General features: G+C 41.4%; 1 long non-coding RNA gene across 3 annotated transcripts; it reads left to right on the plus strand.

Annotated features, from left to right (window-relative positions):
* The first annotated feature begins 2638 nt into the window (after positions 1 to 2638).
* LOC142796370 (uncharacterized) lies at positions 2639 to 14111 on the plus strand. Of its 3 annotated transcripts, none has more exons than XR_012893790.1 (3): positions 2639 to 5973; positions 9451 to 9660; positions 13795 to 14111. It is a non-coding gene; the product is annotated as an uncharacterized LOC142796370 (long non-coding RNA). The 3 variants fall into 3 exon arrangements; XR_012893789.1 differs by having other exon boundaries at positions 2639 to 2890; positions 5787 to 9660; XR_012893788.1 differs by having other exon boundaries at positions 2639 to 9660.
* The last annotated feature ends 3305 nt before the right edge of the window (positions 14112 to 17416 follow it).

A 17416-nucleotide genomic window follows, 5' to 3' on the forward strand; every position in this document is an offset into this window, starting at 1 on the left:
GGAAAGACCTCAAACCCTACTGAAACGTTCCGTATGAAATCTTACGGAAAATATATGGACTCCGTAACATTTCCTTATGCTACGTAAGGAAAAAATATGGAGTTTTATGGAAATATACGGAAGTTGTATGGCATTTACGGAAAGCTTCTTATGGAGTATAAGGAAGGATAAGGAAATTGTATGGCGTATACGGAAAGCTTTTTATGGAGTATACGGAAAGATAAGGAAAATGTATGGCATATATGGAAAGCTTTTTATGGAGTATATGGAAGGATAAGGAAACTTATGGAGCATACGGAGAGTTCATGATGGAAGGATAAGGGAAGTGTATGGAGTGTACAGAAGCTTTCATAAGGAAAATGCAGAATGTAAGGTCTTACGGAAATATACAGATTTTGTAAGGTGCTTACGAAAATGTGCAATAGTGTATGAAAGGCATGTGGATTGTTGCAAAAATGTGGAAACTCTACAGTTGTTGTCACATTTTAAGCAGGAAATCCGAGCTCTATAAAGTTATAAATGAATGCACAGTGACATATATAGTACAAAAGAATAACGCAGCCTAGTCTGTGTTGTCAGTCACCGCTGTTCGACCTTTTCCAGAATGAATAACACTTCTGTAGATGACCAGGTGCTAAAGTCTGTCACACGGAAAATGTGTGATTCACAAGGAATGACAATAACTGTCATTTTACTTGCATGCTGTCACACGAAAACAAATCAAGCAAAAAAGCATAACTTCAAGGGCTCGTTTTTTGGTAGAAACAATAATAATGAGAACTAAATTCAATGTGAATGAACTTGTCAATAATAATGAAACTGTTCTCATTAACATTGGCAAAGAGAAATGTCATTTTAAAATATCGGCCATGAGCTTAGCTCTCCTGAGCACCGACAAAAGAAATGAAAATCTATGAAAACTAATTGCATGTAGCCTAAAAATAATTTTTTATTGATAGTATATGCTCCTACAATATAAATACAGCTATATACAACTTGCCACAGCTTCACGACAGAAACGAGGTAGGGGCAGAGGAAGTGGTCAGAAAAATAATTAAGTATGAGAGCACAACTGATATGTACAAACACATAATGGTGCTTATCACTGATGCACGGATGGTCGTGTATAGAGCTGGGTCGTTTTGAGATTGTCAAAAGCATTGTTTCAGACCACCATGCAGATTACGCTTCAATTGTAGTGCTACATAAGACACAACTTATGGGCCAGCTTTAATGAATAAGAAGATTATAGGTTAAACAAATGCTTTAATATATATCATATCATGGCTGCATGGACGCATACAAGCTATGTAAAGCGCAATAAAGTGAGGACGCATGAGCTTCTCTTGATGCTTCAGTTCTACATAGATGCTTCAACTGTGCTGCAAAGAAATTTAACCAATGTCTGTGTGTGCAACATTGTCCATTTTAAACTATCTATATGTATACATAAAATTCCTACTGCGAGTTAAGCTACGTAGCACTCCATAACTCTTCCTTTTATTAAGGGCAATTTTTCAAACAATCAACATTATTCATTTTCTGTCTGATGACTTCGTGCCCGCAATTCTTGGTTTGGCTCGATCACAATTGTGCAGCCCTTATTTTGGAGGAATCAAAAAACATCAACCAAAATATATTTTGGAACTGCTTCTCGGTGATATTGCCTTCCCTCAACTGCCACAGCTTGAGATGAGTCATATAGCAAGTCTCGCGCATACCTAGGGCCTACCCTTGAAGAAACTGGTCCGGCTGTGAAATGCTCAGTTTTTTCTCAAATAAATTTTTTGGTTTGAGTTTTCTCACTTCTCGAGTCCATTCACAATCAATCAGACCCATTGTTCCCCTTAGTCCTTAATTTTGTTATATTATGAAATAAATAAAAAAATTAATAATGAAAATAAAAATCATAATAACTGTTGCGCAAAAAACACAGTCCCACATACGTACTTGAACGCAATATTGCTTTTATTTTGTTTTAGAACCTAAGGCATTAGAAAAGATAGCAGTACAATAAAAACGTTGAAAAAAAAAACAAAAAAAAATTAAACTTCGCGGGACTCGAACCTGCGCCACTTAGTTCTGCTCGCGTACGTGAACTTAGTGCGTTAGCTTGCTAAGCTATTCGCGCTGAAGGTAGCTTTGTGTTTAAGTTATGTATATAAATTTGCTTTTTATAATTTTGCTTTTTATAAATTTGCTTGCTTCGATTTGCTTCAGAGCAAAGAAATGTCATACCTTGAAAGATTGCGTACTGCACTATGTCAAAATGTTACTGCTTTGTAGCCATCCTATGATTCATTGAGAATTGATAACTCTGATATCACTACTGTAGAGCTTTGCGTCGGCGACACGCACCGAACGTGAAACCGCACTACGTCTGTCGTAGAAGCAGTAGGAGGCTGTCGTCTGCTAGAACAAAAACAAAACAAAGACCTGCGAAAATATTCATAAGTTGTAACTTGTTTTTTTAATAACCGTTTATCACTTTTAAAGTTATTTTGCCAGATAACATACATTTTTTTTCAGTTTATAGCAGCGACAGATGTTTTTTTTTATTTTTCTCACACAGCTATCCAAGTCAAATCCATTCACAGCTAAAGCCACATGTTGTTTGTCTTCTTTGTTTCTGTGAGCATGCCGTTTCGGTGCGTGTCATGTGTTCGCGCTGCTACACACGAGAGCACGAAATGGTAAATTTACGCAAGGAAGCGCCGTTCCTCGTTCGTGTGATGTGCTAAGATTGCGCCCTATTCCCGCGGTTGTCCGAGTGCGGATCAAGTACGAGTCGTCCAAGGAATCGGCGGGTTGGGCGGGCGCTCGAAGGACTCCGAGGTGACGGCTGACGCCTGTGGTCGCTTCCCTCAGGACAGTGTGAAAGAAACTAAAGGTAAGGGGGACACTTTTTTATGTAGACCAAGTATGCCACTCAGTGCAAGTGTGTGTTGCTGCACTCGAACCAGGCGTCGCGAAACGGCAACCTTACGCGCCTTTGCGAGTGCGGTTGCCGATTCGCTTTGACAACGCTAACGCCAGCAGAGCCATGGCGCATCGGCGCGGCCTTACTGGAGCTAATTCGAGACAACTGCGGCAACGTGCATGTGTATGGTGATCGATTTTTTCATATGTGCAATGTAGTGAGGAAGACGCACACGGCGCTTGCTACGTTGTTGATTAAACGAAGCCTGCAGTGCCATTTCATGCAAAGCAGCATTTTGTTTACGTTCGCGGGCGATACAATTTGTAACTTGGCTCGATTCACCTAGCCAACCGCCTAAGTGGGTTGATTAGCATACGTTCACGGTAGAGCGTTATTATGCCCCTAAACAGTGGCGTGTGCTTGTTGAAAGATATAATGTGTGTGCCTAGTGTAGAGAGAGAGAGAGAGGTGTTCGTGCAATCTGCATGTGTACCTGCAAGACGCCTTTGCTTGCAACTAATAATGTACCGGCCAGCACCTACATTGTACGCCTGACTTTGAAGAAAACTTGCATGCACAATGTGAGATTTTGTAATCTGCCAGAGTTGCTTTTTATAAAATAATACACTGCCAGCATGTTCAAAATATGTTTCACTGCTGTGTGGCAGGGGTGCGGTTATCACGCTGTTGTGTAGTTGCTGATGCAAGCACTTATAGTTTTGATGCGTTAATATTTCTCATCTAACTCATCAGGTGTTTGGCTGTTTCAGCACAAACAAGGCAAAGAGAGAAGGAAGACGGGTAATGACAGGACCAGTGCCGACTTTTGTTTGCAGGAGAATACCCATGTTGGTGTATTTATTGTTACAGCCTTTCTGTGTTGCTTTTTTGCCCAATTTATGCAACAACAAAGTTGTCAGCAATATGAGAGAGAACACTGAAATTAGCTTTTAAAGATCATGGTGACTAAATGCCTAGTAACTCACAGCACAAAGTAACAACAAAAGACATCAGTATGATCAATGTGGATGAGTACAGTCTTGCATCTAAAAAATATATTGTGCAAAATGTTGCCTAAGTAAGAAACCTGTCTATGTTTGCAAATAGTGTGACGTCACTTCGAGCACCGTGCCAGCCATTCCCTCACTATGTGCAAGGGCTGGTTGGCAAGGAAGTTGTTTGTGACGTTCCTGATAGACCACCGAGATGTATGCGATTCTAAACCTGTAGCCTAATATATACGTAATCTTTTGTGCAGTTACATCGCTGCATCTGACACCTACAACTTATTTGCATATTTACATTGCTCCCTTAGGACCTAACACACAAACTTGTTGTTTGCATTGTCACTTCATGAATATCGAGCGGTAAAGGTACTGAGTATATGTGAAACAAGAATCTCTGCTTATTACATGAAGAAATATGAGGCCTTCGATAAAACGAGTTATACCTTTATTGAGCTTGCATACTCGTCGGGGCGATTCATACATGCAGCTTCAGCAAATGGTATCTTCCAGCCCGGTGACCTTGCAATTTTTTTCTGCACACAGCGCAAACACCAAGATGTACCCACTCGCAGATGGTCACGTCAAGTGCATATTTACCTTGACTAAAATGTCGAATCAAGTTTTTTCATCGACCGGTCCCTGCCATGAGTGCTAACGTCTTCGCAAACAAGACACATTGTTATTGACACTGCACACACCACACATAGTATTCTCAGTTGAACCGTTATTCTCAATACCTTTCAATGCACACTACATGCCGCAATCAACAGTGCACATTTTTGAAGACTATGCCGCTGTTGCTCGCACAGGCCACCACGTGTGTTCACTTCTTCAAGATAAACAGACAGCGTGGCAAATATTTTACCACACAGTTTACCACACAGCTGTATGTTTGCTGACACATACTACAGCTAATGTCGACATTGTAACGTGAAGTGTAAGCTTTGAAAAATTAAAACTTGCCCCAAACACCGCACGACTGTACCGGGCTGAGCCACCAGCGGGAGTGTTTTTCCAGCCACACCTTTTACATGTGCCAGTGACATCATGCTGTGACGTACCTCGGTAGGGGCCTATCGCTGCATACTTTATGTGAATGAGGGTCCTGTTAGTGAAAGCAGGCATTGTTGATTTCGTAACTTGTTCATGCCCAACTGGACCTTCATTTGCACAAGTTGTCTGACTGATATTCAGGCGAACTTTTGTGTAATAAATTATACAGTTGGCAGTCTGTGCTTGCCCCATACTGTTGTTACTGGTGTTTCTTGTTGTTACTTTGCACTGCTCATTACTACTCACCTACACAAACTAGCCTATCTTGCCGCTGTTTTGGACAAGATGCAGCAGGCAAGTGCGATAGTGTTCATAACTCTAAATTCTCGAGCAAAATTGATCGTTTCATATTCAGTTAGTTGCATTCATATCAGTACATTATAAGAAATCATTGATTAAACATGAATCCGTGTTCCTTTACATAATGCTCACAACTTTTATATCAAATTGAATGGTGTTTATAAAAAACATGGGTTTTAGCTAAACTTCATGCTCTTTTCTCGAAGAGCTGACAAAACGCTATTGCATGCTTACTTGCCATGAATTGGACTGTGTTCTAAATACATTGCAATTCTTCACCGGACTGCCAGCACACTTCACATTGGGGGAACATTTAATAACCATGGATTGATTAATTAAGAACGGAAAGAAAGAAGCGGCAGGCCGGGATACTTGATATTGGCATCCGTTTTGCTACCCAGCGCATTATCATGCAAACTTCCTATAGAGTGGTTATGCGTCTTGCATGTGTGTCTGTAAACCAAGAACTTTGGGTAGAACTATATTTATCTTACAAATGGTTGCAGGACTGTGGAGGCTGTAGGGCTGCTTAGGAATGGTGGAATCCCTGGACATGTGTTCAACCTTGCTGCATCAGCTCCTTGGTGTTTTCACGGCATCTTTACAGATGTGTTGGGCGAGTAAAGCAAGCAGGTTTCAACACAAGGAAAAGTATAATATGGCAGCACCTCTTGTGCGTGCCTTACATCCCAAGTATATCAAATATTTATCTTGCCTTGTGGCCTGTAATTTTTAAAGAGACACTTCTTTTTGTTTTATATTTGAGTCTTGATGCTTCGACAGCAATGTATTTGTGTTTGACAGCAAGTGTTCTTGAACAAATAACTGATCTCAATAATGACAAAACACCCTTCATACTTGGTCCTTAGCATAAGCTAGCACTTATCTGTAGCAGATTCAATTATTCATTTTTTGCTGGGATGATAATGGGCAAGTAGCAAAGGCAAGTTCAGATTGGAGTGGTCGGTGACGTCTGTTTAGGCTCTGCCATATTGCTTTGCAACCAGAGTTACTTGTGGCCACATATACAATGAAGCCACATGACGTGCATTCTAAATGAGATTACCATATCACATTTCACTGCATCTTAGTATGTGCCAAACAAATGCAGATATCATTAGCTTGCCACTATAAAGGGATCCTAAACCAACACAAGGTTGAAATTTAGTCGTGGTGTTGCAGCTGTGTATGACTCCACAATGGATACATAGCCGTGATAATTTGTCTATATGTGGTCGCAATAGTAATGTTACACACATTGTACGATATAAAAGAGGTCCTCGCTTATTTCGCTTTTTTTCGCTATGCTTCTTTCTTGTCTCTTCTTGCCATGTGCTCCTCCTCACTGTACAAGGAGCAAGAGCAGTGGGCATACAAACACGTATTAAAAAAAAATGTTGTAAGGTGAGCACTGAGAAGCTGAACACTTCCAAAAGGCTCAAAGAGGTAAAGGTATTGTTTCTTGCTACTTTTTGGGCACCCATAGCTAGTTGTGCTGCTGCAGTTAAAAAATAAGTGAAATGTTAAAAATTAATTGGAGATGGTTTGGCACCCATAATTGCAGTTACATACAGAACTAGGTTTCAATGCGTAAGCAAAATCTGTTTACTCTAAATCAATCCTAATGATATCTGAAATTCAGGAAATATTCACAGAAAAGCTCAGGAAAAGGCTAAGTGGTTGCCCCTTGAATGTGAAGGAGATACCCTTCTTCTAAAAGGTCAATAGACAGTCTAGTAGTCTCGATATTACATGCACTATAAAATATTTTGGTGTGGTGCTTTTCATGCATGTTATAATGAGAGGGGTTTTTAATAGAACTGTTGTCACTTTGCCCTGCATTGCTGAAATTGTTCACATAGTTATAATACATGAATCACTTTATGCCTTTTGATTTTATGCAAATGGTTTGCTTACCCAGTCGGTTTAACTTGATCTGGATAAAATCACAAATGCTCTAAAATTTTTTTTACTATACAGCAGGTTTATTTTTAAAATACGCGACCATTGATGTGAACGCAGTTGGTGGCGTGCTTGATTAATCCTTCACTATCACCACTCTAACTACACCTGCTACAGTGCATAGTGTGACAAAAGTAATGGTACTTAACATTACTGGCAGCATACACTTTTATGTCTCAAAATAGGTTAAAAAGCCTGGTAAAAATGTGTGTACGTTTTTTTTTCGCTCCAACTAAATATTCGGGTCTACTCAAAGTAGCTTCCACTCTTTTAAGTTCCTCAAACTTTTAGGTGTTCAAAAGAAGTATCAATGCCATATACTTTCTTTGTCAGCCTACTCACCACTCTAATAATGAGAATTACCCGACAACATTACTCAGGAAAATATAGGGATGCTATAAAAAGTAATGTCAATTCAATTGTCAAAAAATGTCAACCCATTAGTAACTTGCCGCCAAGTTACGTTTTCATTCACTTTTCTTTTCGCAATTTTGTGGAAGGTATTTTTGATAACATCACCTATAGTTTGTTTGGCATCATTGTCTGCTAGTTCTCATTATAATGTGTTCAACAAAGACAACAAACCCTTAAATTTATAGTTCTTTCCTTTACTCATGAATCTGAAACAGTGAATCTCGGTAATCTTAGCGGTGTGTGACTTGTTTTTTTTTTTTTTTGATCAGTTGTGCATGTATTCAAGTACATGTATTTAGGTGGGAAAGCGAACTATTGCCTCCTCCTGTGACTAGCAGATTTTCTGAGAACGGACAGATGCATAATGCTGCCAAAGAAGTATAGGGATATTGGAAGTAATCGTAACGTAATTGCAATCGTAATGTAATTGCCAGTAGGCAAAAAAAAGGTGTCCCACACTCGCCATAATGGTAACAGGCAGCGCTGACTGACTCTTCCATGTATAAATGCACATATATACCGTACAAAATGGAAGAGGGATAGCCGCCATGGTAGCTCAGTTGATAGAGCATCGGACATGTTATTCGAAGTTCGCAGGCTCGGTCCCTGTACAGGGGAGGTTATCTTTTTTTTTTCCTGCCCCGCCATGGTGGTCTAGTGGCTAAGGTACTCGGCTGCTGACCCGCAGGTCGTGGGTTCGAATCCCGGCTGTGGCGGCTGCATTTCCGATGGAGGCAGAAATGTTGTAGGCCCGTGTACTCAGATTTGGGTGCAGGTTAAAGAACCCCAGGTTGTCAAAATTTCCGGAGCCCTCCACTACGGCGTCTCTCATAATCATATGGTGGTTTTGGGACGTTAAACCCCACAAATCAATCAATATTTTTTTTTTCCTTCTACTTTTCTTTCTTCACAATTACAACACTATTCTTCTTGAAGATTTTCTGGTGTAAAAAAGGTACCTTATAATCTGAAGAGGCAAACAGAATGTGCCAGTGTACGAGTTAGCTCTTGTAGTGGTTACAAGTAAGATACGTTTTGAAGAATAAATCATTCTGCCACTTGCCTAAAGAATGGCTACAGGACATGGCGCTGGATGCACTTTGTTATTTTTGAATCAAGCTATCTTGTATTCTATTTTTATAAATTACATGGGATACACATGACGGTATCACACACTTTAACGCCACAAAGATTATACAGTGAACAATGTTATAAATGCGAAATTGCATAAGGATAAGGTGAAAACTGCACCCTCAACGAGAATGTACAGAAAGCACAGGGTGCAGGCGTCATTCCTTCTGCCCGTGCTTTTCAAGTGCGAGCTGTTTTCACCTCGTTCTGACCAACTAACTAGATTGAGATGTGTTGTTATAGTGCAAGAGGATGCTCCACGGGAAACTAGGTTTGTCTCAAAGTCTGTGTGTGTCTTTCAACCTATATGGTGCCCGGTTCAAGAGTTCATGCAGACTAGATCGTGTAAAACAGGACCGTGTAAAATGGACCGTGTAAATAAAATAAAATGGACCATGTAAATAAACAGGATCGTGTAAAATGTCGTTTTCGTGTGCAACTGTAGTTGTGGTTGTGCTGAATGACCTTTCTTTATATACACTACATAACAAACTTGCTTCTTTAGAGTCGAGTGCATCTTCGGATCGATTGTAAATGTTTGCATATGCGAGGCCTGGAGTTTTATAAGAAATTCCTCAGTGTGCCACGAGGAAATGTGTGTTCAGCGAAAATTTGTATATCATTATATACAACTCTTAAAGCCTCGTCTACAACTTTATGCAGGTTGACCTTGAGCAGAAAACGAGGAGCGGCAGCAGCCCCCAGAAAAGAGCAAGCACCCTCCAAGCTCCCGAAGCTCTCTTCGACAGGAACAGCAAGGTCACTGTGTGGCATTGAAAACCATTGCAAGGAGTGCCTTATCAGTACACTGTGCTGCTCTTTCATCGCAGAAGACGAAGTTGACCACTCCAGAGGAACTTCACGCTGTGTATTGTGAGTGCTTCAGTGGTTTTGTTTTTGTCCAGCCAGCAGTTAAGAAATCATGAGTCAGATTCAGCCAGGATGGCTAGAGGGAGTCGGGCAGGCATGTTTGGACATTTGTCTAGCCAAGTAGTGCCAATTTTCGCACTGGTCCTGTTGGAGTTACTGCCAGAATCACACAAGCTACGTCACCTCTCTAAATGTACAGATGTGTCGGGGAAGATTTGCTGCATTAGGTTTTTCTATAACTGATAGCTGCCAACATTCTTCATTATACAGGAGTTTTGTTCCTCACTTATGGGTGTAAAGCCCTCTACAGAAAAAATGCAACACGTCTACTTCCAGAAGACTCCAAGGCCCTATTTGTAGGTTTTTTCGGCTTGTATCATAAGCACCTCGTTTGGGGTACATGAACATTTTATAAACATGTACAGCGAAAATTTTGGGTGGCTGGTCGTTTTGTCGTTATCTTGTTCCTCGCAGTATTCTTAAGCATGTTGTGCATTACGTTGTCAATCTGGTTCATGTGCATAGAAGACATTACGAAGTTTCAGGCTACAGTATAAGAAGCCTGGAAGCAAGCTATCAATAATTTTTTAACAGAGTTGCTTAATCTGATACATGATACATCACTAAACTTTCGTGCGTATTCATCAATGTAAGCTCGTCTTAGTGTTATCCAAAATGAAGATGTGAGTCGACAGATGGAAACATCTAGTGGGGTAATCAGGGTGAACAGTAGAAGTGCTTCAGACAGGCTGGCCGATGTTGCGATAGGAGAACCTATTTTTAGAAGTCACCTTGTCATCCTTGGCGTGTTAGTTTAAATGGGGTCAGTAATGACATCATCTATTGGTATAGGCGTGTGTGCCTGTTGGAAATGTTTGTCTGAAAAAAAAAAAACTATAACGCAGAAGAGTGCAGTCCTTGCTTCTTTTCAAGTTAGGTTGCGCTGATACAAAGTGTTCTCCTGTTGGAGGTTGGGGGTAAGGGAAGCAAAAAAAAAAGATAAATGATAGAAAAGAAGAAAAAAGAAAAAAAGGGGAATGCAAAGTAAAAGTAGTGCTACACTGCTCCTACTTTGCATCCCCCCTTTTCATCTTTTTTTCCCTTGTTTTATTTTTTCACCTTTTTTGTTACATTTGCATTGTCCCATCTAGTGCATGAATCAATGACACATGGCTTTGCTATAGCAAAGATGCCTATGTGGTGTTGGATTGAACAGTGCATTGTACTTCATTTAGTTAATTACAGACTGATCAGTCTTGCAATAAGTGCTTCCTGTCTATCACCACACATGTTCAATTGAAAAGTTTGTGCTTGGCTCTTAGTATGCTGGTATATAGTTTGTGTCTTGGACTACTCAAAATGAATGTTATTTTGCTGCTGTTTATGGTAATGAATTTATCCAACATGAAAATATCTTGCCTTGTGAACTTTGTCGGACCTGCTTTTCTTTTTCTTTCCTATGCAGGCATTGTATGTGAGGGAGGCAGTAACAGAGAGGTGATAGCTTGAGCTTCGGAAGAATAAATGCTGGCAGTGAGGCAATTACGCATCAAACATCCCAGCCATTTTGCCAACCGTCCTAAATGTGTTTTGAAAAAAAAAATATTGTGCTCGTTTACTGTATTTTTCTGAAAACAGCAAAATGCTAAAGTATATCGCAGAGAACAAAATATTAGGCCACGTTGGTGCCTTCTGGACTTCCCAGTCTGGGTGTTGTTTGTAAAAAGTAAAGTGTTTCAAAAATACTGCCTCTTCTACACCAAATTCGGTCTTGGTATTAAGTAAAGGTGCTTGTGTGTAGTGCATGAAGCTCAGTAATATTAGTGCAATTTTTTCGCCACATCAAAAGCAAGGAAGTAGTTCTTTTTATATGGCAAGTTATATAATTACACTTTGTCTTAAAGTAGAAATGAATTTTTGAAGTTTTCTTATGATGGCTGTTTTCTGCATTTGATGTACGACAGCTTCCGTTCCGAAGTTCCCCATGGCCCTCAATAGGAGACTTCAAAAATCATTTTCCTCATTTAAACAAAATTTGTAATGATAACACTTGCCATGTAACAAGAACTGTTTATTTGCTTTCAACTTACATGTAAAAGTAATTTTCAATTAGACAAACACACAGCTCAAATTGCATCTCAATGTGGACAAAAACGATTATATAGTGATATTTGTAATCTGGACCTAACATTATTTTTTTTTCGTAAAATATAACTTCTGTGCAGTGAGTATTTGTGGCTCAAATATTCATACAAAATGCAGTATTGCCATACAAGAAATGCAAACGATAAACAGTTTGGCTGAATTCTTCAAAGCCTATGTAGCAGAAAAATTGCACTAATGTTACTTGACTTCAAATACTTTAAGAAGCATCTTTACTTAATATGTAGATCAAATTTGATGTGGCAAGAAAAAGCGGTACTTTGAAATTTTTCTCACAAATAACAGCCGCACGACATTCTGCGAAATTCTGAAGGTACCCACGTGACCACTACTCTTTTCTCTTCAAAACATTTCTGCAAATAACTATTTTCAGAAGAGTAAATTACCATCATTTTTTAAACTATACATCTGTGATGGTCGCCAGGCAGTATGGTTTGTATGTTTGGTGTAGAATAGCCCAGTGCAAAAAACAACAAATGGCTGAGCATCCTTTGACGCTCGGGCGATTTCGAAAGCATTTGTTTGTTAGCAGCAATTCAGTTAAGCCCTTGTCTTTATGCTTAGGCCCAGAAACAAAACACAAGTAACTAAAGTAGTCCTAAGAGTCATGTAGTCTCACTGTTCCAAGGCTTGTGGAGCCTAATTTAGTGCAAGCTTCACCATTTTTTTTAAAATTCAGATTCAACCAACAGGTTTTGGAGGCACAGTGCATTTTCAGCTAACTTGTTTCACACCAGTTACTTAGATAAAAAGCGGAAAGTAGAGGTAAAAATACCATTTTAAAGGCATTGTAGGTAATAACAAAAAGGACTGCTTTCTTTTTTTGTGTGGTGCTTTGCCTGAATGCTGTGCTTTTTGTGGTATAGTTCATTGTCTAGTGAACATAGGCCTTAAAAACTAACATTAGCCATGTTGAGGTCGATTTCTTGGTTATAGTCATAGGAGACATATAAATAATTATGACTTCAAACTTGATTGTTCTTTTGAAGATTTTTTCCTTGCATAATGATATTTGAGTCTTAGTCAATTTTGTTATAAGAAAACGTGATGTCATAATAGGGTCACTTTTTGTAGAGTCGTTCAGTTCTACCTTACCTTTTACATTCCTAATAGAGCAGTTATTTTCAATATCGGTATTTAAAATGGAATGAGCATGCTGTATGTAGTAAGGTGTAAGCACTTACAGATAGCACATGCAACCAACTTTTCTGTTGGCAGTTTATTTCTGTTATTCTTGATTTATATGTGGGGTTTCACGTCCGAAAACCACTATATGATTATGAGAGACACCGTAGTAGAGGGCACTGGAAACTTCGACCACTTGGGGTTCTTTAACGTACACCCAAATCTGAGCACACGTGCCTACAGCATTTCTGCCTCCATCGGAAATGGAGCCGAGGTTTGATACTGCGACATGCGGGTCAGCAGCCGAATTACTGTTACTCTTGCTCCCCTATATGTGTGCAGTTCGGTTATAGTTATCTGGCTTGCACAGATTTTTAATGGCACCTGCCTGGTTCTGCTTGCTTTCATGGTGATTTTAATCTTCATAAGTTGCTTAGGTTTAACTCTCAAAATTGTTCAAGATGCCAATTTCGTGCACAAACTGTATAGTATAAAGGCAGCAGATGTACATGCACACACTATTAAATGAACACTGAGAGCTTTCACTTGCAGTTCCTAAAGTTTTACTGTGCAGGAAGCGTTTAAATCATAATTTCATAAGGACATAATAATCGATTATCTAATCGTGACAACCTACTTATTTTCACTGTGATAAGCATGCTGTTTTTTTTTGATGTGGCAGAACTAATTTATACACTCATTCCTTCTATTATTCACATATGCATAACATGAAGGATTGTGTGCCTTAAATTTTCAGTTTCATTCTGTGTGTTATATTTCTTGTGCATGTAAACTATTGTGCTAACATGTGTCTCTGACATTATTTGTGCCAATTATTTTCATTTCCAGGTGCCTATGAAGGACACATAAGTTCTATCGCAGTGACCTTCGAAATTTACAGTGGTGCCGGAGCCTCAAGCAGCATTTCGCCGATCTCCACAAGGCATTCATGAGATAAACACAGCGCCACACTTTCACAGTGCTATGATTATTATTTATGTTTAAACATTTCGTTCTAAAATTGCTGTTACATTGTGCCACCATCCTGTGGCTTAGGTGGAGCTCGTGAAATTGCGGTGCAGTCACCTCATTTGTGTATGATCAAACTGCAATGTCGCTATTCACAGCTGGAGCATACAGACAAATAAAAAAACATATTGATTGTAGCAGGGCTGATGTGTATATTAATGCTTCTCTATTGATAATAATAACTTTATAAGTTCTTTAAGTCTTGCATAGAACACTGCAATAATGTGTTGCAATGTAACCACCATTTATGATCGCTAGCATGTTAATTTAGTAGTTTTGTAATGTGTTTTATTTAAAAGGTAATTTTGCTTCTGCATCACAACAATTAGTAAGCTAGATGCCGATGATTCAATCCCTCATCATGCACATTTAAGAAATATTGTGATTTGTACACAGTATTGCATGTACTCAAGATGTGGATGTCTATACAATTTACACATTATATTGCTTTGCACTAGATTCAGACGTAACATGCACACATTTCAGTAATTTCCGCATGATACGTCTTTCCATAAGATGCGGAGTCCGCATCATACGTCTTATGCGGAGCCCGCATCATACGTCTTATGCGGAGTCCGCATCGTACGTCTTCCATATTCCAATAATTCCGTATGTGAGGTTTCCGCATCTTACGGAACGTTTCAGTAGGGAAGGTCGCGTGCAGACATCGACGGAATCGTATGTATCTCTTATACAGGACGTATTGGGCCTCTGTCGAAAGGTGGACGAGAACATGAGCGAAACTGACAAAATCGCCCACATAATAAAAGGAATTGCCGACGACGCCTTTAACCTGTTGATCATCAAAGATTGCGCCGCCGTCGCCGTGGTGTTGAAGGAATGTCAGCGCTTCATGCACGCCAAGAACCTTCGCATAACCCACCAGTTTTCGCGTCTGCCTAACACTGCAGCCACTTTGACCTGCGAAGACTGCGCCAGGTTCACGCAAGCTAAATCATCCAAAAAATGTCACCCGGATCATTCGCCCCGAACTCGAAGCGATGGCTCCTGCAGCCATCGCTTCCAACGGCCCTCAAGATAACGCATTCATCGTCTCCCTCATCCAAGCCGTCGTTCGCCAAGAAATAGCAAATCTCGGTATCGCACCAGTTTGCGCTGTTCACACTACCGAGAGTTCGGCTTCGGTTAACCAGATCCCGGTGTACCCTTCACGCTACCCTTCCCGCTACCAGAACCCTGCTGAATGGAGGACGTCAGATGATCGACCGATCTGCTTTCACTGCTTTCGTGCCAGACACATTACGCGCTACTGTCGCAATCGTTGGAAATCTAATTCATCCGGGAACACTGGGACATGACGCCGCTTTGAAGACAACTCTTATCGGTTTTCTACTCGGTACGATCCCCAGCCTATTGCTACTAACGTTCAGGGCCGAAGGTTCAGCCGGTCACCATCACCCGAAGGCCGCCAACCTCTCTCGCCGATGATTCCTCGATCCAGGTCCCCGGCACGACCTGGGCCCTCAACTTCGGGCAACTAGACCATGCAGCTCCCGGAGGTGACGCTGCATCAATGACCCGGTCTGCAAATCCTCTGTTGACGACCCCACATACCACAATACTTGGGACCTTTTGGTGGATGACGTAACCATTACAGCCCTCATAGACACTGGCGCACAAATTTCAGTGATGAGCGCTGCTCTCCGTATGAAACTGCGAAAAGTGATCACGCCTCCTCTTAAGTGTGCAGCAATGCTTGCCGATGGAAGCACATCTACCGTTCTCGGCGTGTGCACCTCTCGCGTGTGTATTGCTGGCCGTCAGACCGTCATGTTGTTAGCCGTGTTTTAACAGTACCCACATGACGTGATTCTCGGTCTCGACTTTCTCTCTGCACACTCCGCTCTTATCGACTGCTCGACAGGCCTTCTTCAGTTGGAACTGCCTTTTGACGCCACTGTTGCCCCTGATGCTCAAAGTCACCTTCGTGCCACCAAGTTCCTGCATCTTCTGCGGCAAGCCGCGACTTGCGTGCAGCTTGTGTGTGACCCGCCTGTGCGCGATGGTGAATATGTCGTTTCACCCATTACCGACGTTCTGCTAAAGCATTCCTTTGCTGTCCCCCACACCGCCAAGAGAGTACGCCACAACCAGACCTATTTGTCTCTTTTGAACTTTGGTTTCTCCGCGCGCATGCTGCCTGCTGGTGTTAAACTAGGCGTCGTGTTGGCGTTGAAAGAGTGTGATATCTCTGAACTGTCAGCTGAGCATCCTACTCCTCACGTCAACTAGCTCACTGCGCCTAACCTCTCAAGCATTGACATTGCTAAAATGATTGCACCAGATCTTTCGCCCTCCGAAGCACGAGACCTCCACCGTCTCTTTACATTCAGTGCGGACATTTTCGATCTAGACAACCGCCCTTTAGGCCAGACATCAGTTGTGACCAACCACATCAACATCGGCGATGCCAACCCAACACATCGCCGCCCTTACCGTGTCTCCACTGCCAAGCACTCTGTCATCCAGAAAGAGGTCGAGAAAATGCTCGCCAAAAGCATCATCGAACAGTCATCTAGTCCGTGGGCATCCCCGGTCGTGCTTGTCAAGAAGAACGACAACACATGGTGGTTTCGCGTCGATTATAGACATCTCAACAAGGTGACTAAAAAGGACGTTTACCCCTTACCAAGGATAGATGACACCCTTAACTGCCTTCATGGCACAAAGTTTTTCTGGTCCATTGACGTTCGATGTGGTTATTGGCAGATCGCTGTTGACCCACGAGACCGAGTAAAACAGAACTTGTAATCCCCGATGGGCTATATCAAATTAAAGTAATGCCGTTCGGGCTTTGCAATGCGCCGGCCACCTTTGAACGCATGATGGATTCCCTTCTGCGCGGCTTCAAATGATATACTTGCTTGTGCTACTCGGATGATATAATTGTTTTTTCACCGACGTTTGCGAGCCACCTTGAGTTACTATCCAGTATTCTCCAAGTATTCCGCAACGCTGGTCTCCAGCTGAACTCCTCCAAATGCCGTTTGGGCCGTCGCAAAATAACTGCACTTGGTCGCCTCGTCAACGCATCTTGGGTACAGCGCGACCCGCACAAAATTCGCGCAGTGGCTCAATTTTCCATACCCTCTTCTGCGAAGGATGTCCGGTGCTTCCTTGGTTTGTGGTCCTAATTTCGCCGCTTCATCCGGAATGTTCCCGATAATGCGCGACCTCTCTCCGAGCTTCTTAAAAAAGACGTCCCATTTACTTGAAATTCGCCTCAACGTGCTGCATTTTCGGCACTCATTGCAGCCCTCATGACTACGCCAATATTAGCCCACATCGATCAGACCGCACCGACAGAAGTTCTTACTTACGCGAGTGGCCACGATATCGGTGCTGGTTTAGCTGAGCGTCAGCACGGACATGACTGCGTCATCGCCTATGCCAGTCACCTTTTTTCTCCTGCCGAGAAGAA

Source organism: Rhipicephalus microplus, chromosome 2 (genome assembly GCF_043290135.1).
Source record: "Rhipicephalus microplus isolate Deutch F79 chromosome 2, USDA_Rmic, whole genome shotgun sequence".
Classification (NCBI taxonomy): Eukaryota; Metazoa; Arthropoda; class Arachnida; order Ixodida; family Ixodidae; genus Rhipicephalus; species Rhipicephalus microplus.